General features: G+C 46.8%; 1 protein-coding gene across 2 annotated transcripts in view; it reads right to left on the bottom strand.

Annotated features, from left to right (window-relative positions):
• The window catches only part of LOC122922738 (cryptic protein-like), a 339,096-nt gene that overhangs the window by 22,194 nt on the left and 290,468 nt on the right, over nucleotides 1-26,434 (bottom strand). The window lies entirely within an intron of this gene.

Genomic DNA, 26,434 nt, shown 5'->3' with positions numbered 1-26,434 from the left:
ATGAATAAGAGTACTCAAAGAGATTCTGTAAATCACCTGACAGCAGATCTGTGTGCATGACCCTAACCCTAAGTTCAGACCTGAGCGTTTTACAGCGCGTTCCTACGCGCTGTAAAACGCTCAACACGGAGAAACCAATGATTCCCTATGGGAATGGTTCTCACCTGGGCGTTTTACAGCGCGTACGATCGCGCTGTAAAACGCCCGACGCTCAAACAAGTACAGGAGCTTTTTTTGGCGCGTTTGGGCCATAGACTCTTTGGACAACACTGCTGTCAATCACCCAAACGCGCGTCAAACGAGCGTTCACTATTAAAAAAAACGCGCATAGAAACGCGCGTTTGAGAAACGCCTAGGTGTGAAACCAGGGTAAAGCCTCATGATTATTATGGGCAGGGCTGAACGCGTCTTGGTCGTGGGTAAGGCATGCCGAACCTGAACTTGTGCCTGGAGCCACGGGCGTGGGTAGGCCTGGAGAGGGCATACCCTGTTGGAGTGTATGAGAAAAGGGGATGGGAGGGAGGGGTAAGCGAGTCACACCACTAGAGAACGGGGGATGCAGGTATATATAGGGTGCCGACGCCCTGCCCACAAATACAGGCTGACATCAGCCTTAATATATGTCACACAGATCCCATATATAGGTGCCATAGAAATATGGGAGCCAACAATGTTGGTGTATCTGATTAAAGAGGTCCAATTGCTGGGGCCCCCACTGATCATGAGAACGAGGGCCATATGTTTCCCCATTTAAATGGAGCAGCGGTCATGCTTTCTCACTACCATTCTTTTCAGCGCTATAGGGCTGCTGCAGATCACCAAGAACAAGCACTCCACTGTCAATGGCAATCCCATAGAGTTGAATCGACTATAATATGGCACACACAGGAGGGAGTCATTTATCAAACTGTTGTAAAGTAGAACTGGCTTAGTTGCCCATAGCAACCAATCAGGTTCCACCTTTCATTTTTCCAAGCTCGTTTGGAAAATGAAAGGTGGAATCTGATTGGTTGCTATGGGCAACTAAGCCATGTCTACTGTCCACCAGTTTGATAAATCTCCCCCAGAGTTTTTTGGGCTCATGTTGTACAACCATATTCCCCTGATTTTACATCAGACACATTTAGCATCTCATGTGCTATTAAAAATTAAATTCCCACTTAGACCCAATTTAGTACCTTGCATGTAGAGATGAATAAAGTTATCAAAAATTTGATTCAGGCTGCTTCGCCTAAGTTCACAAATAAATTTGATTCGTAATGAATTACTTCATCATGAATTACTTTCCATTGTATGTAGCGGGCGCAATGACGGGGAACAGCTATCATGCTGCCCCCCCATCATTCAACCCCTCAGATGCCACGTTCAATGCTGATTGCGGCATCTGCCAGTCACATTTAGGCCTTTCAGGGGTTTAAAAAAATAAATAATACATAGTCACCTAATCGATTTGCTCGTGGAGAGGCAGTCACGGCCATCTTGATTGAAGAAACGCGCTAAATCTCACGCGCAGTGACATGATGACGTCAACAGGTCATCACGCTGGCCGGGCATGGTGACATCATCACTGATGACATCACCACGCCCAGGCAGCGTGATTATTTGGTGACGTCAGCACGCATGAGATTTGGCACTTTTTTCAAACAAGATGGCAGCGACGGCCTCTCTGCATGTAAATGGATGAGGTATGTTGTTTGTTTGTTTTTTTAACTGGCATTTCAGGAACAATTTTGGATACATAGCCATCACAGAACACAGTGGCCAATCTGATGATTGCCATTTATAGTCACCCAGGGTGAAAAAAAAAAAGTTCTAAAAAAATATAAAAGTATAAATCACCCCCCCTTTCCCCAAAATCAAAATACATAACCAATAAATAAAATAAAAAACACACATCATGGGCATCACCTCATGCAAAAACGCCTGTATTATTAAAATGTAACAATATTAATGCCATATAGCAAATGGCGCAAGAAAAAAAAAAAAAATGCCAATTTGCCATTTTTGGGTCACTACAATTTTTTGAGCCCTCACACAGCACTGTACAAATAACTACAAAAAATATATTTTTTCATATTTTTTTCCAGTATTAAAATGCAAGAAAAACTACACAAGTGTGGTATTGTTGTAATCATAATGACCTAATGAATGAAGGTAACAGTTTTACTGCATAGTGAACATTGTAAAAAAGAAAATAAAGCTGTCAGAATTGCATTTTCCACCCCATTTGATATTTTTTCCCCCGCTTTACACTACATTGTATGTAACCGTAAATGATGCCATTAGAAAGCACTCATAAGGCTATATGGATTGAAACATAAAAAAGTTACGACTATGGAAAGGCGGGGAGTGAAAAACGAAAACACAAAAATAGAAAATTGCCAGGTCCTCTAAGGCTGGGTTCACACCTGAGCGTTTTACAGCGCGTTTCTACGCGCTGTAAAATGCTCAACAAGGAGAAACCAATGCTTCCCTATCTGCATTGTTCTCACCTGGGCGTTTTACAGCGCGTACAATCGCGCTGTTAAACGCCCGCCGCCCCAAGAAGTACATGAGCTTCTTTGGGGCGTCTTGTTGCGCGTTCCCGTACATAGACTTTCGGGAACGCGCGACAATGGGCGTTCGCTTGTCTCTTTATGCGCGATTGCAAACGCCAGTACAATCGCGCATACAGAGTGCTCCATCGCGAACGCTCAGGTCTGAACCCAGCGTAAGGGTTTAGATGAATGGAACCGATTTTCGATTCCAGAAATCTGCAACAAAATTTGTTGCATGTGAAGGCCCCCAAAAATTGACGCACACATTCTGCAGAATAAAATTCAGTCAAGGCTCATGCACACATGCAAAAGTTTTTTGTGGTCCGCAAAACATGGATCTGCAAAACATGGGTCCCTGCTGTGAATATGAAGCTTCCCTCCCCCTTCCTCATCTAGAGAAAAGTCATATTGTGGTCTGTAAAACAGCCAAGAATAGGACATGTTCTATTTTTTTGCAGGGCCGTGAAACGGACATACAGATGCAGACAGCACGTGGGCATGCTGCAGTGTGTAAACATACTCTTAAAGGGATTTTTCAGGTTGTAAATATTGATGACCTAGCTTCAAGATAGGTGGTCAGTATCAGATTTATGCGGGTCCAGCACCTACCACCCTTAGTGATCAACTTTGACTAGGGATGAGCGAACTTTTGTTTTCAAGTTCAGTGTACAATGTTTGGTTTTCGGTTATCTCAGAATTCCGTTATGGATTCTGCTGCCATGGACCATAACGCTAACGTTCGTCCAACGCTAACTGTGCCTTGAGTATATTGCTGTACAGTATACTGCATATAGTATAGTGGCTGTCCTTGGTATTGCAGCTCAATTACATTCACTTGAATGTGACTGAGCTGAATATAAATCATGTGACCAATGATCGTGTCTCCACAAGCAGCTGCTTAGTGGAAGCGCCATGAGTTGTATCCCCAGTAGGGATGAGCGAATCGAATAAAACATCCGAAGTCGATTCTCATAAAGCTTCGTTCTAATACTGTACTGAGCAGGAGCTCAGTAGGGTATTAGAATGTATTGGCTCCGATGAGCCGAAGTTATTACTTTGCGTAGTCTCGCGGGACTGTGGGTAATAACTTCATAAATTAATTTGTACTGAAAAAAAAACAAAAAACATCTCCTGAACTCGGGTTTAGTTCTAATGTACCACTTCGGGAAATGTTTTTTTTAACAGTACATGTTAATTTATGAAGTTATTACCCACGAGACTTCGCAAAGCAATAACTTCGGCTTCATCGGAGCCAATACATTCCAATACTGTACGGACAGTATTGGAACAAAGCGTTATGAGAATCGATTTGGAGGTTTCATCCGAAGTCAATTCGCTCATCCCTAATCCCCACCAATCAGATATTGATGACCTTTCCTGAAGATTTGTCATCAAAATATACCTAGTAAACCCCTCAAAAGTATATCACAAGGTTTTACTTATTTCAAAAATTAAAGGTGAATATTTTGGAATAAAGTAAATGTTTAAAACGTAAAGCTGTAGAATGGACTCTTACCTGTTAAAGCACATCCTTTCCCTTGGCTTCCAACTCCACTAATAATCCAGAATTCAGCAGCACTATGTGGCTACATAGAAATAAAGACGCCTCCTCCGGCCTTAAGCTGCATATCAATTAATGAGCTATTCAGATTCAATCATACTGTGGCTCTCTTCAGGGCACACCCAGGAAGCAGACGAATTGTGTGAAAGAATGGATTTTATTCACAGAAAACCAGGGGGTCCAGTAATCAGACAGAGGCAAGTTCCTGGAAGTATGCTATGAAGTAGGGGTGTGTGAATGTTCCTTTACTTAGGGGCTTAGGTATGATGCGCTTGAGAATAAATGCAGGGCAGAGAGTCTGTGACCTTGAGGCTTTGTTCACATTATGCAATTTTTTATGTTTTTTTCTTTAGTAAAAACAGGCATTGAATAAAAAAGAGACATTTTTCCTTTATATTTTGTTCTACTTGGTTTATTTGATGTTTTACAAAATGCATCAAAAGCAGCATTAACATGCCCTATTTGTACGTGTCCTTATTTTGCCGTGATTAACTACACTAGGTGGGCTTCAAGAAGATTACCGGGATATGCACATGATAAACCCTATGTGTGAAGCTGACCCTGAGTAAGGGCTCATTCACATGACCATATGGTTGCTCTGCCTGTGTTTGGCCCTCGAATAGCAGTCTGCAAAACATGGGCACTGGCCGTGTGAACTCCGTATTGTGTTGTGGACCCATTGAATTGAATGGGTCAGCAATCCGCAAAAGATAGGACATGTCCCATATTTTGTGGTGCGTTGGCATGGACCTGACGCTTCCAAGTGTTTCTGTGGGCTTTGGATCCATGCCTCCGCTCCGCAACAGATAGATGCTTTATCTTTGGCAGTTTTTTTGCAATTGTGGACCCATTCAAGTCAATGGCTCTGAATCCGTGATATGGAGTTCACATGGCCGTTGCCTGTGTATTGCAACACTCTGGCCATACGATCATGTGAATGAGCCCTAAAAAAGAAAAAAAAACAGTAGGAATGTTTTATGAATGCTGGCACACTCTCTGCTGGTAGCTCTTAGGGCCCTTGTACACGACCGTATGCCCTCCGAGACATACGGTCCGTGAGCGTATTTTTCGGAGGTCTATCGTGTGCACGTCAGGCTGCCCGCGGTACCATTGTCCGCAACTTATAAGATCATATAAGTGGGGGACAATAGTCCCGCGTGCGGCCCGACGTGCACAGCATCATTGTAATCTATGATGCTGTGTGCTCCCGTGCACACGATCAATGCCGCTCCGGGACATATGGCCCGCTCACGGACCGTATATCTCGGGGGGGCATACGGTCATGTGCAAGGGCCCTTACTCTCACAGTATGCATCTTATTCAGGGTACTGTTGATAAATTTGATGTAGACCAAAAATAATACCACTTACAAAAATGAAACAAAATATTCATAAATGAGTGATGCTGGACAATCTGCCTCCTTTTCCTGGTGTATGTGTGTGTGTATACATATTTATATTCAAAACTAGCACAATGGCTTAAAAATACAACTTTTGGCCTACATGCAATTATTTTTTTTGTGTATTAGCACCAGACAACTGTTGCTGATGTGTTTAATGTGCTCATGTACTCCTCCAATCTGCCTTTGGCCAGTTTCACACGATCAGTATTTTGTCTCCATTTTGCATCAGTATTTGTAAGCCAAAACCAGGAGTGTAATGTAAGTATAGTGTTAAGCAATGATATTCATTGCTGTGTTTGTGCTGGGGGAGGCAGGGCCACATAGGGTTAAAAGGCAGCAGCCAGTACCTGCTGCACGATCGCCGGCACGTCTGGGGTCGTCATTTGAGGCAGAGGCAGAGCACTTCTGGGTCGTCATTCCACAGGTCGGGCAGCGGGAGGGCTGGTCGCATCATCGCGACTTCAATTCGTGTCACGTTCCATGGCACCATAGGCAAATACACGGCAGATAAGGTACGTATCAGTTTCCGACGCAGCCACAAGCAGTCAGACATCCATTGCGCTAAGCCAACGGTGGAAGGGTGCCCCACGCACCATCCAGAGTTAAAAAAAAAAAAAAAAAAGTCTGTCACGACCTCAGACTCACATAAGTCCTGTCACGACCATGGGCATTCAAACGCGTCTGTCACGTCTTCGGACTTGCTATACAATCCTGTCACGACTACAGGCATTCGATGAGAGAAAAAAAACAAAAACCCGTGACGAGTACAGGTGTTCGTGTTCCAACGTCTGTCACGTCCACAGACTCGCTATAAAGTCCTGTCACGACCACAGGCAGTCTTCGCATACACGTCTTTCACATCCCCAGGCCGGTTAAAGTCCTATCACGCCTACAGGCACACCACCTGCTCATCCACACATCCTCACATCAGCACAAAGTCCTGTCACGACCACAGGCACACGTACCGGGACGTCCTCTCAGTCATGGTCACACCACAGGTGCCGCCTGGTCAAATCTGTCACAACTTCAGACACAGGCCAGGGCCTGTCACGTCTTCAGGCTTCACAGCCCCGGGAGGCCACTGGGCGCTATCACGCAGGTGGCGGTGGCACGCATGTCCGCCACTGCAATCGCAGGGCGGACTGGTCCCACTAGGGTACAAGGTCACAGTTCACAACTCGGGAAAGGGGGGTACTAATGGCTCTCAATTAATGACCAGTAGGAAGATGTCGCAAGAATTCACGCCTGGAGGCTCTTCCGCGTCGCGGGATAGCAGGGACACCCAGTCGGAGCGAAGCGTGGGACCTTCTTTACGTTCCTGGACCATCCCGAAGTTGTCCGCTGAGCTGCGCCGAAGGGGCATCCCCTTTCCAGCATCTGCAAGAAAAGCGGAGCTGTATCGTCTTCTGATGTCAGACGTACCACCCGTGAGCCAGGACGAGGTATCCATGGGAACCATTCAGACTTCACTCACCGAACTACACGCCGTGATCAACAGTATGGCGTCATCCATGACAGACCAACAGGCCAGAATGGAATCGGTGGAAGCCAGGTCTGCGGCGGCAGCATTAACGGCACCAACACCCGCGGAACCTGCGCCGGGGCAATCCAGTGCTTCTGGTGGGTCATCCCAGTTTCCCACAATCGCCCCGTCCCATTTTATTCCGACCAATATCAGGCAGGACATATTGGAGGGCAAAGACGTCAACCTGGCGTCCCTGCTCATTGCTACACATGAGGCCCCGGACAATAGAACCATTGCATGTGGGGAGGTTTCGGTCATCCTGAAGTCTAAAGATGCTAGGCTTAACAGGAAATTGAACGTCACAGAATTTGTCCTAGCATTTAGCTTATACCGGGACGTCATTTGCACAGCCAACCCGCATAGGAGGGCCGAGCTAGATTTGTACATGTACAAGGTGGTGGAGTTAGGATATAAATATGGCGGCACAGCATTCTTCGACTACCACCGATCATTCTCGGCCAAAGCAGCAGCTGCCCTGATACAGTGCCAGCACGTTCTGGATTGGTCTAACATGGACACGGAATTATTCTGCCGCCATTTTGCAGGGCTAAAAGCCCCGACGTGTACGATCTGCAACTCATGCTCCTACACTACGGGTTGGTGTTCCAATACGGGCCACGTGGCAGATCCAGCACAACCTTATTCAGCCCCAGGTCCATCAAACATCAAACCAGCATCCGGGGTTGATAAGCTAGGTCGTCCCATAAAATACCTTGGTCGAAGCCAGATATGCAACAAATAGTAAGGCTGTTAACAGCCTGCATTTGTGGGAGGGGCGTCTGGCTATTTATCCCCCCACCTGCCGCTCAGCCAGGCGCCCGAGCCTCACGCACCATTTGTGCGGGCGGCAGGGTTGGGGGAGCGGCATTCTAGTCAGGGAACTGCCGGTCACATGCCGGCTCAGCATGAGAGCCTATTGTGTTAAAAAATGGTGTCATAGGTTGATTTCACTTATAACCATGCTGTCTTGCATATTTATTAATTCTGGTTTTAGGATGCAGGTTGCCCTCCCGCTTTCAGGGGGGGGCGCAGTTTTTGGGCCCCCTGCCAAATTATTTGGGGCTCTGTACGTTTAATTTTAAGTTTATCTGCCTTGCATCACAATACCAGAATTAGCGATTTACGTGTTTTCACTTTACGGTCTCAGAAAACAGTGGTTTCTCATTTTCTGGTTCAAATCTGCTTCTGTCTCCTGGTCTTTACGTATGGCCGGGGTCCCCTGGCCCTCCCGGGATCTCAGTGCCTCCCGGATCGCCCAGGTTGTCAGTTTTTCCTGGATCGCCCAGGTTGTCAGTTTTTCCTGGATCGCCCAGGTTGTCAGTTTTTCCTGGATCACCCGGGTTGTCAGCGTCCCTGGATCGCCCAGGTTGTCAGCGTCCCTGGATCGCCCAGGTTGTCAGCGTCCCTGGACCGCCCAGGTTGTCAGTGTCCCTGCACCGCCCAGGTTGTCAGTGTCCCTGCACCGCCCAGGTTGTCAGCGTCCCTGGATCGCCCAGGTTGTCAGCGTCCCTGGATCGCCCAGGTTGTCAGTGTCCCTGGATCGCCCAGGTTGTCAGTGTCCCTGGATCGCCCAGGTTGTCAGTGTCCCTGGATCGCCCAGGTTGTCAGTGTCCCTGGACCGCCCAGGTTGTCAGTGTCCCTGGACCGCCCAGGTTGTCAGTGTCCCTGGATCGCCCAGGTTGTCAGTGTCCCTGGATCGCCCAGGTTGTCAGTGTCCCTGGATTGCCCAGGTTGTCAGCGTCCCTGGATCACCCAGGTGGTCAGCGTCCCTGGGTCGCCCAGGTGGTCAGCGTCCCTGGGTTGCCCAGGTGGTCAGCGTCCCTGGATCGCCCAGGTTCTGTCTTCGTTTAAATGTCAGTGTCCCTGGATCGCCCAGGTTGTCAGTATCCCTGGATCGCCCAGGTTGTCAGTATCCCTGGATCGCCCAGGTTGTCAGCGTCCCTGGATCGCCCAGGTTGTCAGTATCCCTGGATCGCCCAGGTTGTCAGTGTCCCTGGATCGCCCAGGTTGTCAGTGTCCCTGGATCGCCCAGGTTGTCAGTGTCCCTGGTTCGCCCAGGTTGTCAGTGTCCCTGGATCGCCCAGGTTGTCATCGTCCCTGGATCGCCCAGGTGGTCAGCGTCCCTGGGTTGCCCAGGTGGTCAGCGTCCCTGGATCGCCCAGGTTCTGTCTTCGTTTAAATGTCAGTGTCCCTGGATCGCCCAGGTTGTCAGTATCCCTGGATCGCCCAGGTGGTCAGCGTTCCTGGATCGCCCAGGTGGTCAGCGTTCCTGGATCGCCCAGGTGGTCAGCGTTCCTGGATCGCCCAGGTGGTCAGCGTTCCCGGATCGTCCAGGTGGTCAGCGTTCCCGGATCGCTCAGGTGGTCAGCGGTCCTGGATTGCCCAGGTTGTCAGTGTTCCTGGATCGCCCAGGTTCTGTCTTCGTTTTCTAAAGCCACCATTCGGGGTATTCAAAAGGAGGGGAAGGGGTCCGTGAGCCATAGGCAACCTGTGTCCGGTAAATTGTTCAGGGATCTTTCTTCGTCATTGGATGGTAATCCTTTTTGGGCCCTTCACTAGCCTGATTTTGAAAACGGCCATGTATCTCACCTTTTATGGGTTCCTCCGGCCCGGTGAGGTTCTGGCGGGTCCAAATCGCCATAACCATCCTCTGAAGCAGCATCTGATATGGGGCCAGGGCCATTACACTCCCCTGCTACCTTCCACCAAAACCATTCAGCCGGGACCCCCTTCCGAGGTAAATTCTATCCCACGTGGAACGATTGGTGCCCAGTTCAGGTGCTGCATCAACTGCTAGCCCTCATCCAAGGTTCATCACCAGATAGCCCGCTCCTGCCACACGCAGGCAAGCCTCTCAGCACCCTCAGTTTATATCTTTCATCCGTGCCCTCGCCCAGGGTCTAGGCTATGACCCCAAGGTAATTTCGGGCCACTCATGTCGCTAGGGGCAGCCTCCGCTGCTTCTCGGCATCAGGTGCCAGCTCATGTCATCCGGTTCATGGGGCGGTGGCGGTCCTCCTGCTTCACTAGGTATATACCCAATCCTCGAGTAGAGATATCTCGTGCCTTTCGATCACTGGCTTTGTAGTTTGCAAAAAAGTGTTGTACCTAACTGATGTTTTTTGCCCCCTTTTTTCACTGGTGTACCCGCGCCCGTGGCTCCCGGCACAATTCAGCCACTATGTTCAGGGCAGGTTTCTCTGCGTGCGCCGACGTTGTCCTAGCCCTGACCATAAATAGTAAGGCTGTTAACAGCCTGCATTTGTGGGAGGGGCGTCTGGCTATTTATCCCCCCACCTGCCGCTCAGCCAGGCGCCCGAGCCTCACGCCCCTCCCTCCCGCCCTTTTTCTCAAAGCTCCCTTCAGGTATGCCCCCTTTTTTCACTGGTTTACCCGCGCCCGTGGCTCCCGGCACAATTCAGCCACTATGTTCAGGGCAGGTTTCTCTGCGTGCGCCGACGTTGTCCTAGCCCTGACCATAAATAGTAAGGCTGTTAACAGCCTGCATTTGTGGGAGGGGCGTCTGGCTATTTATCCCCCCACCTGCCGCTCAGCCAGGCGCCCGAGCCTCACGCCCCCCCCCTCCCGCCCTTTTTCTCAAAGCTCCCTTCAGGTATGCCCCCTTTTTTCACTGGTTTACCCGCGCCCGTGGCTCCCGGCACAATTCAGCCACTATGTTCAGGGCAGGTTTCTCTGCGTGCGCCGACGTTGTCCTAGCCCTGACCATAATTACAATTACGCCATTTGTCATTACAATCAGTGCAGGCTGCTACATCTGTGTGCGATCTGTTTTAGGGCCCATCCACGCGCAGCATGCCCTCAAAGGAATCAAGGCCCGGCGTGACTAAGCATGGTTGACATGGATCTGCTTGCATTGTTCTTGGCTGAGCATCCACACCCGGCCTGGGTGCAGTTCATCATCCACGGCTTGGCACACGGTTACCACACAGGGCTTCTCGCTCTCCCTCAAACCACATTCGAATGTGATAATTTGCAGTCTGCAGCCAGAGACCCAGAGGCGGTAACTCAGTTGATCCACACCGAACTAGACCGGGGGTCCTTAATAGGGCCGTTCAGCCAACCTCCCTTCGCATGCTGGAGAGTCAATCCAGTAGGTATTGTGACTGGCAAGTTCAACAATAAAAAACGCCTAATCTATGATTTGTCCGCCCCACATTCTTTACACATACCAAGCTTGAACTCATTGATTCCATCTGAGGAGTTCTCCATGAGATATGCATCGATAGACCAGGCAATACAGGTCATAATCAAATTAGAGAAAAAAACTTAGTCCAGCTCACCTCCCGGTCTTGTGTACTCCCGATTCCGAAACCCTAGGGGTGTGTCCCCGTTGCAGGCTGCAGGTAATTTGAAAGGATTGGTCTCAGATTCAAATTGGATCCATGTTTAAAACTGCTTCTTTATTTGAACATCATATAGACATGACAAACCGCCACTTGATACAACAGAATTCACGTTGACGCGTTTCGGGTACTGAGACCCTTAGTCGTAACGTTGTTGCACAGTGAGACACCCCAATATAAAGGAAATGGGTATCCATTCCTCCAAACAATCCATGGGAGGCAGCATTGACCCTATTGGTCGTCTCACTGTGCATCACACCCTGAATACCACCCACTCATTACCGAGTTAATGCATTACAGACTGTGCTAAGGCTTTACATACAATTTAACCCTTAGGGAACTCTGATCCTGTTCTTGTGAATGACTGAATGGAAAGGAAAACAGAGAAAAATCGCACAGTGTGAACACATTCCCTCTTGCAACATATATTTTACATCACCAATAAGGCCTTAACCTATTTACTAGTATTTTCCGACTTAAGAGACCAATACCACAAATTCTATTTGTATTGCGGAAACAAAAAACTAAAAACTAAAGACTGAGGGGACAAACAAGGGGGGGGGGAGTGATATACATAGGCACATATAATTTCTTTGATTGTTATTGGTATATGTACATCAATTCTTTTTTCAGATTGAGGCCAGATGGAACTCTAGTGTTGAGCCTAAAAATCCAAAACGCCTCCCGTAGGAGGAGTTTTTTGCGATGGTCACCCCCTCTCTTAGGGGCAAAAACCCACTCTATTGCGAAGGCCTTGAAACCCCTTACTTGACGGGCATGCATATGTATAAAATGTCTAGCTGCATTCGAAATATTAAGTGCATTCGGATTGCTGATATAGTTTAAATGTTCCAGAAGGCGATTTTGGAACTTTTGGATCGTACTTCCGACATACATTAAGTCACAATCCGTGCACTGAATGATGTACACCACCCCTGCAGTATTACAATTGATGTAACTTTGTATCGGAAAGCTGCACGAGTGGTCGGATCTATCAAAGGACTGCGAGGGGGTGACATAATTGCAGGTCTTACAGGGGTTGCCCCCACATTTGGAAAAGCCCTTGTACCTAAGCCAGCTTGACTTAGTGCTTGCTCCTGTCCTGTTTGCCGTGAAGAGGTATGGGGACAGCGAGCAGGACAATGTAGTGGCTCTCCTAGAAACGATTCTGCAACCTGATTTTAAGGCATTGTACAATATTTTGTCGTCATATAGAATAGGTAGACATCCCTTTATTATATATAATTTTATTAAACTCCTTGCTGTATACCAACGATAGAGTTGGTACATTGTCCTGGTCACTGTCTCCATGTCTCCCCACCTTCCTATCAGGGGTATTGTGTTTACCTCGTGCTCCCATTTTACCAAAGAGCATCTCTCGTCTGTTTTTACTCAGCGCAATATTTCTGCCCCTCTCTAGCATTTCCCATTTACCCATTTCCTTTATATTGGGGTGTCTCACTGTGCAACAACGTTACGACTAAGGGTCTCAGTACCCGAAACGCGTCAACGTGAATTCTGTTGTATCAAGTGGCGGTTTGTCATGTCTATATGATGCTCAAATAAAGAAGCAGTTTTAAACATGGATCCAATTTGAATCTGAGACCAATCCTTTCAAATTACCTGCAGCCTGCAACGGGGACACACCCCTAGGGTTTCGGAATCAGGAGTACACAAGACCGGGAGGTGAGCTGGACTAAGTTTTTTTCTCTGTTTCCAAAGTGGTGTTTCCGTGCAACTCCCCCGGTCCCCGAAGATTTATTACTATTATTATTACGTATACTGCTCCATTTGATGAGTTATTTTGCGGACTGCCACTGAAAGATACACAGACGCACCTGCCCAATATGGCCTTTCTAACCTTACCAGACCGACAGTCAAAAGCGGACTCAGTCTTCTCAGCAGAGGACATGATTGGCACCAGGGACCTGGATCTAAAAGGTCTAATGAACAACCTGGAACGACTGCTGAATCAGGAGACTCAAGTCTGGTGGGACTGTACTACGCTCACTAAATACATGGAAAAGAACATGATTCCGCGTGGGCTAAGGATTAAAAAAATACCCACCACAGTTTTTTCGGAGGACTTTGTTTGCAGATGGAATGCTATTTTGTGCTCACTGAACCTAATGAAGCTCATTATAGATTCGGAAAATGAGAAGCTGACCGGCTTACAGCGGGATATCCAATCATGCAGAGACACACTAACAAAGTTCAACAGCAATACGGAGTTTATATCCATGGAGGAAGAAATCAAAACATCAATCAACAAGCTGGAGGACACCATAATGGATTATAAACATTCTAAATATCAGCGAGATCTCCACGACTATACAAACAATCAAGTTTATGAATGGGGGAGACGGGAGAACTTATACTCTACGCCGAAATCCATTCTAAAAAACCACAAGAAAGCGAAACCACATAAGAGTATCGAGAGTTAGTTTCTCCTCGGACACAGAGGTGTCGGATTATTCTAATGTAGCTGGGATGTTGGATCCGGAGTCTGGTGCTTCCGTTCCGCCGGCCTCACCGGAAGAGAGGGCTAACTTAGGGTACTTTCACACTTGCGTTGCTTGATTCCGGCAGGCAGTTCCGTTGCCTGAACTGACTGCCTGATCAGGCAAATTGTATGCAAACGGATGTCATTTTTTCTGACTGATCAGGCATTTTTCAGACTGATCAGGATCCTGATCAGTCAGAAAAATGCCTGATCAGTCAGAAAAATGCATTGCAATACCGGATTTGTTTTTTTCATCAGGCAAAACGGATCCGTTTTTTTTTTTTTTTTCATTTTTAACCACTTCAACCCCGCTAGCTAAAACCCCCTTAATGACCAGGCCACTTTTTACACTTCTGCACTACACTACTTTCACCGTTTATTGCTCGGTCATGCAACTTACCACCCAAATGAATTTTACCTCCTTTTCTTCTCACTAATAGAGCTTTCATTTGGTGGTATTTCATTGCTGCTGACATTTTTACTTTTTTTGTTATTAATCAAAATTTAACGATTTTTTAGCAAAAAAATGACATTTTTCACTTTCAGTTGTAAAATTTTGCAAAAAAAAACGACATCCATATATAAATTTTTCGCTAAATTTATTGTTCTACATGTCTTTGATAAAAAAAAAATGTTTGGGTAAAAAAAAAAATGGTTTGGGTAAAAGTTATAGCATTTACAAACTATGGTACAAAAATGTGAATTTCTGCTTTTTGAAGCAGCTCTGACTTTCTGAGCACCTGTCATGTTTCCTGAGGTTCTACAATGCCCAGACAGTAGAAAAACCCCACAAATGACCCCATTTCAGAAAGTAGACACCCTAAGGTATTCACTGATGGGCATAGTGAGTTCATAGAACTTTTTATTTTTTGTCACAAGTTAGCGGAAAATGATGATTTTTTATACAAAGTTGGCATTTGACCAAGATATTTATCTCACCCAGCATGGGTATATGTAAAATGACACCCCAAAACACATTCCCCAACTTCTCCTGAGTACGGCGATACCAGATGTGTGACACTTTTTTTCAGACTAGATGCGCAAAGCGGCCCAAATTCCTTTTAGGAGGGCATATTTAGACATTTGGATCCCAGACTTCTTCTCACGCTTTAGGGCCCCTAAAAAGCCAGGGCAGTATAAATACCCCACATGTGACCCCATTTTGGAAAGAAGACACCCCAAGGTATTCAATGAGGGGCATGGCGAGTTCATAGAGATTTTTTTTTTTTTGCATAAGTTAGCGGAAATTATTTATTTATTTTTTTTCTCACTTTCCGCTAACTTGGGACAAACATTTCAATCTTTCATGGACTCAATATGCCCCTCACGGAATTTCTTGGGGTGTCTTCTTTCCGAAATGGGGTCACATGTGGGGTAATTATACACTCCCTGATCACCCCCTGTCATTGATCACCCCCCTGTAAGACTCCATTCAGACTTCCGCATGTGTTTTGCGGATCCGATCCATGTATCCATGTATCCGTAAAAATCATACGGACGTCTGAATGGAGCCTTACAGGGGGGTGATCAATGACAGGGGGGTGATCAATGACAGGGAAGTGATCAGGAATCTATATGCGTGATCACCCCTTGTCATTGATCACCCCCCTGTAAGGCTCCATTCAGACGTCCGTATGCGTTTTGCGGATCCGATCCATGTATCCGTGGTTCCGTAAAATCATACGGACGTCTGAATGGAGCCTTACAGGGGGGGTGATCAATGACAGGGGGTGATCAGGGAGTGTATATGGGTGATCACCCCTCTGTCATTGATAACCCCCCTGTAAGGCTCCATTCAGACGTCCGCATGTGTTTTGCGGATCCGATCCATGTATCCGTAAAAATCATACGGATGTCTGAATGGAGCCTTACAGGGGGGTGATCAATGACAGGGGGATGATCAATGACAGGGAAGTGATCAGGAAGTCTATATGCGTGATCACCCCCTTGTCATTGATCACCCCCCTGTAAGGCTCCATTCAGACGTCCGCATGTGTTTTGCGGATCCGATTCATGTATTCGTGGATCCGTAAAAATCATACAGACGTCTGAATGGAGCCTTACAGGGGGGTGATCAATGACAGGGGGGTGATCAATGACAGGGGGGTGATCAGGGAGTCTGTATGGGGTGATCAGTGGTTCATAAAGGGTTAATAAAAGTGACAGGGGGGGTGTAGTGTAGTGTAGTGGTGTTTGGTGCTACTTTACTGAGCTGCCTGAGTCCTCTGGTGGTCGATCCAAACAAAAGGGACCACCAGAGGACCAGGTAGCATGTATATTAGATGCTGTTATCAAAACAGCGTCTAATATACCTGTTAGGGGTTAAAAAATCACATCTCCAGCCTGCAAGTGAGCGATCGCCGCTGGCAGGCTGTAGATCCACTCGCTTACCTTCCGTTCCTGTGAGCGCGCGTGCCTGTGTGTGCGCGTTCACAGGAAATCTCGGCTCTCGCAGGAGGACGCGTATATGCGTCCACCCAGAAGAGCAGGGCCGCCGCCAGGACGCAATCCTGCGTACGGCGGTCCTGAGGAGGTTAAAGGTCTGCGCATGCGCAGACCGGAAGGACGGATCCGGCATTCCGGTATTTTGAATGCCGGATCCGGCACTAATACATTCCTATGGAAAAAAATGCCGGATCCGGCATTCAGGCAAGTCTTCAGTTTTTTTCGCCGGAGATAAAACCGTAGCATGCTACGGTTTTCTCTTTTGCCTGATCAGTCAAAACGACTGAACTGAAGACATCCTGATGCAAACTGAACGGATTACTCTCCATTCAGAATGCATGGGGATATGCCTGATCAGTTATTTTCCGGTATAGAGCCCCTGTGACGGAACTCTATGCCGGAAAAGAAAAACGCAAGTGTGAAAGTACCCTTAGCGTCATACTATTAAAAAATCCAAAATTGAAAGAGATAAGAGAGAGACGGCGAATACATCAAAAAACGCAGAAGGAGGGCCGGACGGAGGCACCAGACAACCGCATCTAAGATCCACTCGGCTCCAGACCAAACAAAAGTAAGCTCTGATCATCTAAATGTTGTAAACTTGTCTAGCATGAAATTAAGTAAGGATCAGGAATATGTTTTGTCCCTTGGCCTCAATTTTGCGCCATCCGCGCATTTTGATATGTTTTCCACTATGCTGGATATTAATAAATTTGTGCGTAACATTACGGTATCTCGGCACTTCCATGATATCCCTGCCCCTCCTGATCGCCTGCCGGTGCAGACAGACATACGAGGAGAATTCCTATAAGGATCTAATGTTCAATGAACAGTTGTCGATATGCTGTCTCGCGGGTCTTCAGGAGGAGCAGGGAATCGTGGAGTTAGCCAAACCTGGTACAAAATTACAGACTCGTAATGCTAAATTCTATCCTGTAATGTCGCGCACGGATAGTATGGACATTTTTCAGGGGACACTGGAAAAGAAGTTGGGAAGAATTCAAAATGAAAGTAAGGTCACTAGATGTCCAGAGAATCTTAGCCACTCCCATTTCCAGGCCCTTATGCAACTGCAACAATGTAGTGGAATAGTCATTAAGATGGCGGATAAGGGGGGGGGGGGCAGTGGTCATCATGGACAACGAGACATATGGAAATCAGATGCGGGACATGTTAACGGACGCATCCACATACAGGAAACTGACCAGAGACCCACTCAGTGAATATAAAGTTGAATACATGTCACTGATACAAAAGGGGAGAGATATAGGTATATTTACTGAAACTGAATATAGATACCTGTGTGTGGATGCATCTGACTCCAATTATGCATGCACTACCGAAGATCCATAAGGGTGTCCACCCCCCCCCCCCCCCCCTTTGCCCAATAGTGTCTGGTTTGGGGTCCCTGACGGAGCGCCTGGGCAGTTGGCTGGACAATATCCTCCAGCCACTGGTCAGGCGTAAGCCGGGTTTTCTAAACGACACGGCGGACGTGTTGAGAGCCATGTATAGCCTAAAATGGGAAGCTAACTATAAATGGATTGTGGCTGATGTCATAGCTCTGTATCCCTCTATCCCCCACGGGGTTGCCCTGTTAGCTATGTATCACCTCCATAGATTTACTGGTTGTGGCCCCAGCTACATAGATTAGGTTACAGCGAGGTTACAGCATTTTTGCTGATCCACAACTACTTTATGTTTGACGGTGTGCACTACCTACAGACACGCGGAGTGCCAATGGGGGCAAAATTTTCGCCCTCGCTGGCGAATTTAACTATGGCATACTGGGAAGAAAAGTTTATATAGTCTAGATAACCCATTTGAGCATGGTTTGGTCTGGTACGGCAGATACATCGATGACCTGCTCATGATTTGGAGCCGTCCCGGACCTCCAGGCTTATCTTAATGCCAATGATTACAACTTGCGTTTCACATGCACAACCAGCGAGACCACTATCAACTTCCTGGACTTGACACTCCGTGGTTGTCCAGGAGAGGTGGTGCACACCCGAACATATAGAAAAGAGGTGGCTGGGAATTCCATCCTGAATGCCAGGAGCCACCATCCTCTACATACTATCAGGGCGATCCCCGTGGGGGAATACACACGAGCAGCCAGAAATTGCAGTTTACCTGCACTGCTGAATGAAGAATTTAATAGGGTGGATGCAAGACTAAAAGCCAGGAACTACCCTGCCTGGATGCTAGAGAGGGGCAGAAATATTGCGCTGAGTAAAAACAGACGAGAGATGCTCTTTGGTAAAATGGGAGTACGAGGTAAACACAATACCCCTGATAGGAAGGTGGGGAGACATGGAGACAGTGACCAGGACAATGTACCAACTCTATCGTTGGTATACAGCAAGGAGTTTAATAAAATTAGCTCTATAATAAAGGGATGTCTACCTATTCTATATGACAACGAAATATTGTACAATGCCTTAAAATCAGGTTGCAGAATCGTTTCTAGGAGAGCCACTACATTGTCCTGCTCGCTGTCCCCATCCCTCTTCACGGCAAACAGGACAGGAGCAAGCACTAAGTCAAGCTGGCTTAGGTACAAGGGCTTTTCCAAATGTGGGGGCAACCCCTGTAAGACCTGCAATTACGTCACCCCCTCACAGTCCTTTGATAGATCCGACCACTCGTGCAGCTTTCCGATACAAAGTTACATCAATTGTAATACTGCAGGGGTGGTGTACATCATTCAGTGCACGGATTGTGACTTAATGTATGTCGGAAGTACGATCCGAAAGTTCAGAAATCGCCTTCTGGAACATTTAAACTATATCAGCAATCCGAATGCACTTAATATTTCGAATGCAGCTAGACATTTTATACATATGCATGCCCGTCAAGTAAGGGGTTTCAAGGCCTTCGCAATAGAGAGGGTTTTTGCCCCTAAGAGAGGGGGTGACCATCGCAAAAAACTCCTCCTACGGGAGGCGTTTTGGATTTTTAGGCTCAACACTAGAGTTCCATCTGGCCTCAATCTGAAAAAAGAATTGATGTACATATACCAATAACAATCAAAGAAATTATATGTGCCTATGTATATCACTCCCCCCCCCCCCTTGTTTGTCCCCTCAGTCTTTAGTTTTTTGTTTTTTGTTTCTGCAATACAAATAGAATTTGTGGTATTGGTCTCTTAAGTCGGAAAATACTGGTAAATAGGTTAAGGCCTTATTGGTGATGTAAAATATATGTTGCAAGAGGGAATGTGTTCACACTGTGCGATTTTTCTCTGTTTTCCTTTCCATTCAGTCATTCACAAGAACAGGATCAGAGTTCCCTAAGGGTTAAATTGTATGTAAAGCCTTAGCACAGTCTGTAATGCATTAACTCGGTAATGAGTGGGTGGTATTCAGGGTGTGATGCACAGTGAGACGACCAATAGGGTCAATGCTGCCTCCCATGGATTGTTTGGAGGAATGGATACCCATTTCCTTTATATTGGGGTGTCTCACTGTGCAACAACGTTACGACTAAGGGTCTCAGTACCCGAAACGCGTCAACGTGAATTCTGTTGTATCAAGTGGCGGTTTGTCATGTCTATATGATGTTCAAATAAAGAAGCAGTTTTAAACATGGATCCAATTTGAATCTGAGACCAATCCTTTCAAATTACCTGCAGCCATAATCAAATTGGGCAAGGGCACCTGGCTGTCAAAAGCGGACATCACCGATGCCTTCAAGTTACTACCCATCCATCCTGAGTTATGGCAGTGGCATGGCATGAAATAGCAGGGTGCTTATTATTTTGCCAGCAAACTGACCTTCGGGTCAAAGTCCAGCCCCTGGTTGTTCGACCAGCTGGCCAGCGCGCTGCATTGGGTTTTGACCAACACCTTCAGGGTAAATCATGTCATCCACTACCTGGATGACTTTCTCCTGGTAGAATCCCCAGATCAAGTACCTCAAGACCTACAGGTCCTGCGCACGGCTTTTTTAGACCTCAAAGTTCCATTGGCCCCACACAAGGTGGAGGGACCTAGCACAGAGATCACATTTTTAGGCATTTGCTTGAACACAGTGGACATGAAGGCCAGTCTTCCTCTGGATAAGCTGGCCAGAATCAAGTCTGTCGTCCACAGACTAGCGCAAGTGAGGGTGACTACCAGGGCAGATCTTCAGTCACTCCTTGGCATGCTGAATTTTGCTATGCGAATCATGCCGCAGGGCAGGTCCTTCATTTCAAGGCTCCTGGCACTCCTTCCACAAGCACCCTGCCAGGACAGCACAGTCCAGCTGGACCAGAACGCAATCGCTGACTTACTGATGTGGGACAACTTCCTCTCCCAATGGAATGGGGTTTCCCTGTTCATTCCAGTGGCATCCAGTAATTCCCCAGTGGTCCACACAGACGCCTCACCTGCTGCCAGCTTTGCAGCCATACATGGCACTCATTGGTTCGCTCAACCATGGCCGGTAGACATCACCAGCATAACGGGGTTCTCAAGCAGTTCCTCACTCTTTGAAATGTATCCCATAGTAGTAGCGGCAGTCACATGGGGGGCTCATGGAGAAACCAGACATTCCTGTTTCTGACCAACAATGAGGCTCTCGCTGACATCCTAATGAAGGGGAGGTCAGCCTCCAGGGACATCATGGCGTTCGTGCGGAAGCTCGTGTGGCTGGCCCTGCAAAACAATTTCAATTTCGTTTGCACACACATAAGTAGGCAACGTAACATCGCAGCCGATGCTCTATCTCGCTTTAACTTTCCCCTCTTCTTTCAGGTCTTTCCAGAGGCAGATCTCTCCCAAACACCAGCCCCGCCTCATGGCCTGCTATTGATGGAGTAGCGCCATTTCTCAAGATGGCCAAAAGTCTCATGTCCGATTCTCTGTCCAGCAACACACGAAAGGCGTACGGGACGGCCTGGCGATTGTTCAACAGATTCAAATTCACATACCCTCCGGCTGGTGAAGGTCCTATCACATACCTGCTTGCGTTTACAGCTTTTTGCCACTCACAGCTAAATCTATCCTACAGCACCATCAAGCTGTACCTCGCTGGCATACAGCATCATTGGTATGTGCAGTTTCTGGATCAACCATCACTATTCATGGCCCATCCAATTAAATCCTTGTTGAGGGGCATCCAGAAACAGTCCATCAAAAGAAGACCCACTAGGCGTCCTTTCACCGGCAGCATGGTTAGGTCCGTTTCCGACGCACTGGTCAATGACCCGTTTGGGCAATACATCAGCTCACTCGTCAGGGCGGCATTGTATCTGGCGTTCTACGGGTTCCTCAGGCCAGGCGAGTTCACTTGTGCAAAATCATCAAGCAAGTTCTTGCAGAGGAACCAATTGCTTTGGGACGGCTCGCAGCTCACCCGCAGCTTGGACTCCAGCAAGACGGGCCGACCTGGGGAATCCGTGCAGGTGAGGTACTTTGTCACCAACAACAAATGGTGCCCAGTAACGGTCCTACATGAGTGGTTGCAGTACACCGGGAACGTGCCTGCGGAGTCCCCCCTGTTCCAATTGGATGGGTTTCCCTTGAACATTCAGACTTTCCTCAAGTACGTTCGCCTACTAGTCTCCTCTTCGGGGGTCAACCCATTAGCAATCACAGGGCATTCATTCCGCATAGGTGCCGCCTCCAAAAATAATGTACCGGCACATGTCATCCAGAAATTGGGCAGATGGAAATCTGCATGCTACGCTCGTTATGTTCCTGACCCTCAACAGGAAATGTCTCTTGCATTTAATCATCTGCTGTTGTAAATATCACATAGAATCCACAGATTCAAACCTTCCCTGCATCCGTGTGTTTTTTGGCCCCTTCAGGCTACCCTCAATACGGCAGTTCCGGCATAACTCTACTGCTTCAGGTAGGTACAGTTAGGTAGTTCTCTTTCAGCCGATCCTAGCACAAATGGAATGATTTGCACGGCCTCTGTATGTTCCACTCCTGACTGAAGGGAGATCTAACATTTTACTTTAAGGGCTCGTTCACATGAACGCATTTTGCGTTCCGTATACGGAACCATTCATTTCAATGGGTCCACAAAAGATGCAGTTTCTACACTGCGCTGAATATTGTAGGCTTAAGTAAGTCCAAAGTGAGGCAGTTTCTTTAGTGATAGGGACCCATCTGCGGAAGCCACCTTGACGCCTGGTAGATGGGCCCGACACGTATGTGCGCTAAGAGCTTCCATTATTCATGTATACTCATTTATAGTCGGTATTGTACCACTTTTATCTAGAATGACCCCCATTTCTTAGCTCTATTGTTTGTATATATAATGGTGTGCAGCCATTTTGTTTTTTGTAATTCTGTTTGTTTCATGGATATGCACCTGTGATCCTGAAGGTTTTAGTCTAAATTGTCTTGCATCATGCACCACCTGTGCAGGGGTTGGGGACTAGGGACCCACCGGGGGATTCACCTGTTCCCCTGTGAGCCAGTCCGAGTCTGCTTGCAGTGGTATTTGTCTGTCCGAATCCCGATACTAATGCCAGAAACAGGCCGGATCCCCTCAGAGTCCCCTTATAGTCAATGGGGACTGGCAGTGCTCCAGCATATTATGGTTGTGCTGGATAAGGAAAGGGAGTAGTGAACTTGTGTTTTTCAAGTTCGGCATTTGGGTATTAGTGGAATTCCATTATGGATCCCGTTCACACAGAATATAACGAAATGCTATTACAGAATGCACCACAGAAGAGTTTAAGAGGCATTTCATTTTGCATTCCGTCATAATAGAAGATAATGGGCAGCATAACGGATCCGTCTGGTTTCCACTATGCAGGACAGCCTCTTAAAGGCTTCCGTGGTGCGTTCCGTCATATCATTCCATTATATTCCATAATAATGGAATCCATAAAGGAATTGCACAAATGCCTCAATACTGAACATGAAAAACACAAGTTCGCTCATCCCTAGATACGATGTCTTTCGACAGGCCTTTCCTCTGCCAGAAGAACTTACAGCTAGTTTGAAAATAGCCTTATTTGTCATCACGCAATCATTATATGCTTTAGGCCTCATGCACACGACCGTTGTTGTGTCCCGTGTCCGTTCCGTTTCCGTGATTTTCTGCGGACCCATTGCCTTTCAATGGGTCCGTGAAAAACTCGGCTAATGCACCGTTTGTCACCCGCGTCCGTGATCCGTGTTTCCAGTCCGTGAAAAAAATATGACCTGTCCAATTTTTTTCATGGACAACGGTGGAAAAAACACGGAGGCACACAAGATTGTCATCTGCGTCCGTTTTTTTCCTATCATTTGCATGGCAAACTTGACTTAGATTTTTTTTTTACTTTCCTTCATGACTGGAGATCCTCAAAAAATAAAGGATGACACACGGATACAAAAACGGACACGGATCACGGAACAACAAAACCCCTTTTTGCGGACCGCAAAAAAATACTGTCGTGTGCATGTGCATTAGACAAATAATGCAAACCGGAAACAAACCGTTGTCATTCCAATTGTGCATTGTCACATTATAAAACCACAATTTTTTTATGCGATTATTACCATGTGGTCAAAAACATTCCATGTACATGCACCTTAAAAATTGCAGAATTGGAATGAAAATGTAGTAAAATGCCCCACTGCTTTTAAAGGGTTCTTATACCTTTAATATGGCTCTGGTATTTTTTTTATCTGTAAAAAAAAAACAAAAAAAAACCACCAGAATAAGGACAAGTATTTTTTTTTGTCAGTTGACTTTTTTGCTTGCTACAGTTTTCGTGGTGTTTTATCTGGCCATTTTTTTTCACAGTCTGTATTAGCTAAAGTTTTGTTTGGGGTGTTTTCCCCTATAAAGAAAGAGTTGGCAAAACTCCAGAAAAAACGGCAGCAGCTATAGCCTGCTACATTTTGTAAAGTAAGCCAGAAAGACAAAAACACCTCCTAATAAACAAAAATGCCAAGAGCAAAAAACTGTTGAATGTCTTGCATTTATTATTTTCCATAGACCTTTAGCTAAGGCTACTTTCACACTGTTTGCCCTGAAAAAGCTGTCCTGCCTGGCCAGTAGTGTGGCATCAGAGCGAATGATCAGTGCCCCAAAGAGAACTCACCTGTCCACCCAAAAGGTGTAGAAACTGACCTTTGTCAGCAGGTACTGACAGCGGGTACTGTTAGTGCCACCCACCTCACCTATCTGTTACCGGGTCACTCTGTGGTCTCCTGATGTTGCTGCCACCTCCACACTGTCACCTTGCCACTCTGTGGTCTCCTCATGCTGTTTCTGCAACCTCCACACTCTGTCATTGTGCAACTCTGTGGTCTTCTGATGCTGCTGCCACCTTCACACTAAGTCACCCTGCCACTCTGTGGTCTCCTGATGCTGCTGCCACCTCCACACTAAGTCACCTTGCCACTCTGTGGTCTCCTGGTGGTGTTGCCACCTCCACACTAGGTCACCTTTCCATTCTGTGGTCTCCTAATGCTGCTGCTACATCAACACTATGTCACCTTGCCACTCTGTGGCCTCCTCATGCTGCTGATGCCAATGCCAGACTCTGTCATTGTGCCACTCTGTTGCCTCCTCATGCTGTTGCTTCTGCCACCTCCACGCTATGTCACCTTGACACTCTGTGGTCTCCTGATGCTGCTGCTACCTCAACACTATGTCACCTTGCCACTCTGTGGCCTCCTCATGCTGCTGCTGCCACCTCCACACTCTGTCATTGTTCTACTCTGTGGTCTCCTGATGCTGCTGCTACCTCCACACTATGTCATTGGGCCACTTTGTGAACTTCTTATGCTGTTCCCACCCTCCCCACTTCATGACTGGGTCACAATTTTGCCTTTTTGACCTGGTTGACATCATCATTTATTTGACCCTTCTTCTGATCTGTCAGAAGGAAGGAAAAATGAGACGCACAACGTATACTGTCTGTGTAGCAGCTGTAAGGCCTGTATGGTCCCATCAGAATTGGCTTATGATTTGGTAGCCAAAAGCAGGAGTGGGTACAAAACAGAGAAAACATGTAAATATTCCATTCACGTGTCATCTCTGTTTTGGATCCACTCCTGTTTTTTTTTTTGGCATTAGTAATACTGATGGATTGCTGACCGAGTGAAGGCGGATGCTCCACAGACAGGAACCGTTGTTTTGTGGGTTATTGTTTTGACGGATCAGAGGAAGGGCAAAATAATCAGTGACGTCAACACAAACTTACTGCTGACACCCTCTCCACTCTGTCAAGGGGGCTCCACTTGTATAAGCGTTTGATAGAACAGGTTCTGTAGACATCTATGTGGAATCAGCTGACGACGGTGTAAAAGGAGTGCGCTCTTTCACGCTATAGTAGTATTTTTGGCCTCTGCACAGTTCTTTTATACCTGACGCTAACATAGACCTATAAGGCTCACACTTATTTGGTTTGTTTTGGCCCAGTAACTACCCAAAGAAGTGAAGTGTGCAGTGATTCTAAGAGCGACGCCTGTCATCTGCATGTCATACTGACTCACAATATTGTTTCACTACCACAGCAGACTCCCTATGCGTGTTACTGCAAGGCACAGTGTTCTACACCACTATACAGGCTCTCTGCAGCCAGGAAATAGCTGTTTTTTAACGAGATTCGGATCAAATCAAATCTTTTCGGAAAATTTGGCAAACTGACCAAATCAAATTTTTGAGAAATTCTTTCATCTCTAGTAATGGTGTTCAACCCATATGTCCATCTACCTTCTTTCTGTTTCAAAATTGTGTCAAGATCTCCAGCTCTATTGGCTGTCCTTATCGTCTTTAACGCACAAAAGGTCAGAACTCTGACATCACCATTATGTTTCAAAGTCACCTGTCTGGAAGTTTATCACGTTTTATTTTCACATCCCCTACATGTTCCAAAATCCGTCTCTTAAATTCACGGGACGTTTTACCTACATACATCAAATTGCATATGCATTTACATTACACCCTCAGTATTGCAGTTAGCAAAGAGTGGGTATAGTATACCCTGTGTCCACCAGAATCTGAAAATGAAGACACTCTATCAATTAATTGACGAGCTTTACAATGGCCGCAATGAAAGGTGCCAGTCTGTCTATTGGTCAGCCATGTCTCTATTTTTAACCGTCTCAAAGTGGCTGTGAACCAAGGTATCTCTTACATTGTGACCACGT

The sequence above is a fragment of the Bufo gargarizans genome, chromosome 1 (assembly GCF_014858855.1).
Source record: "Bufo gargarizans isolate SCDJY-AF-19 chromosome 1, ASM1485885v1, whole genome shotgun sequence".
NCBI lineage: Eukaryota > Metazoa > Chordata > Amphibia > Anura > Bufonidae > Bufo > Bufo gargarizans.
Note: the sequence above shows the minus strand (reverse complement) of the source record. Positions and strands in the feature narration are given on the sequence as shown.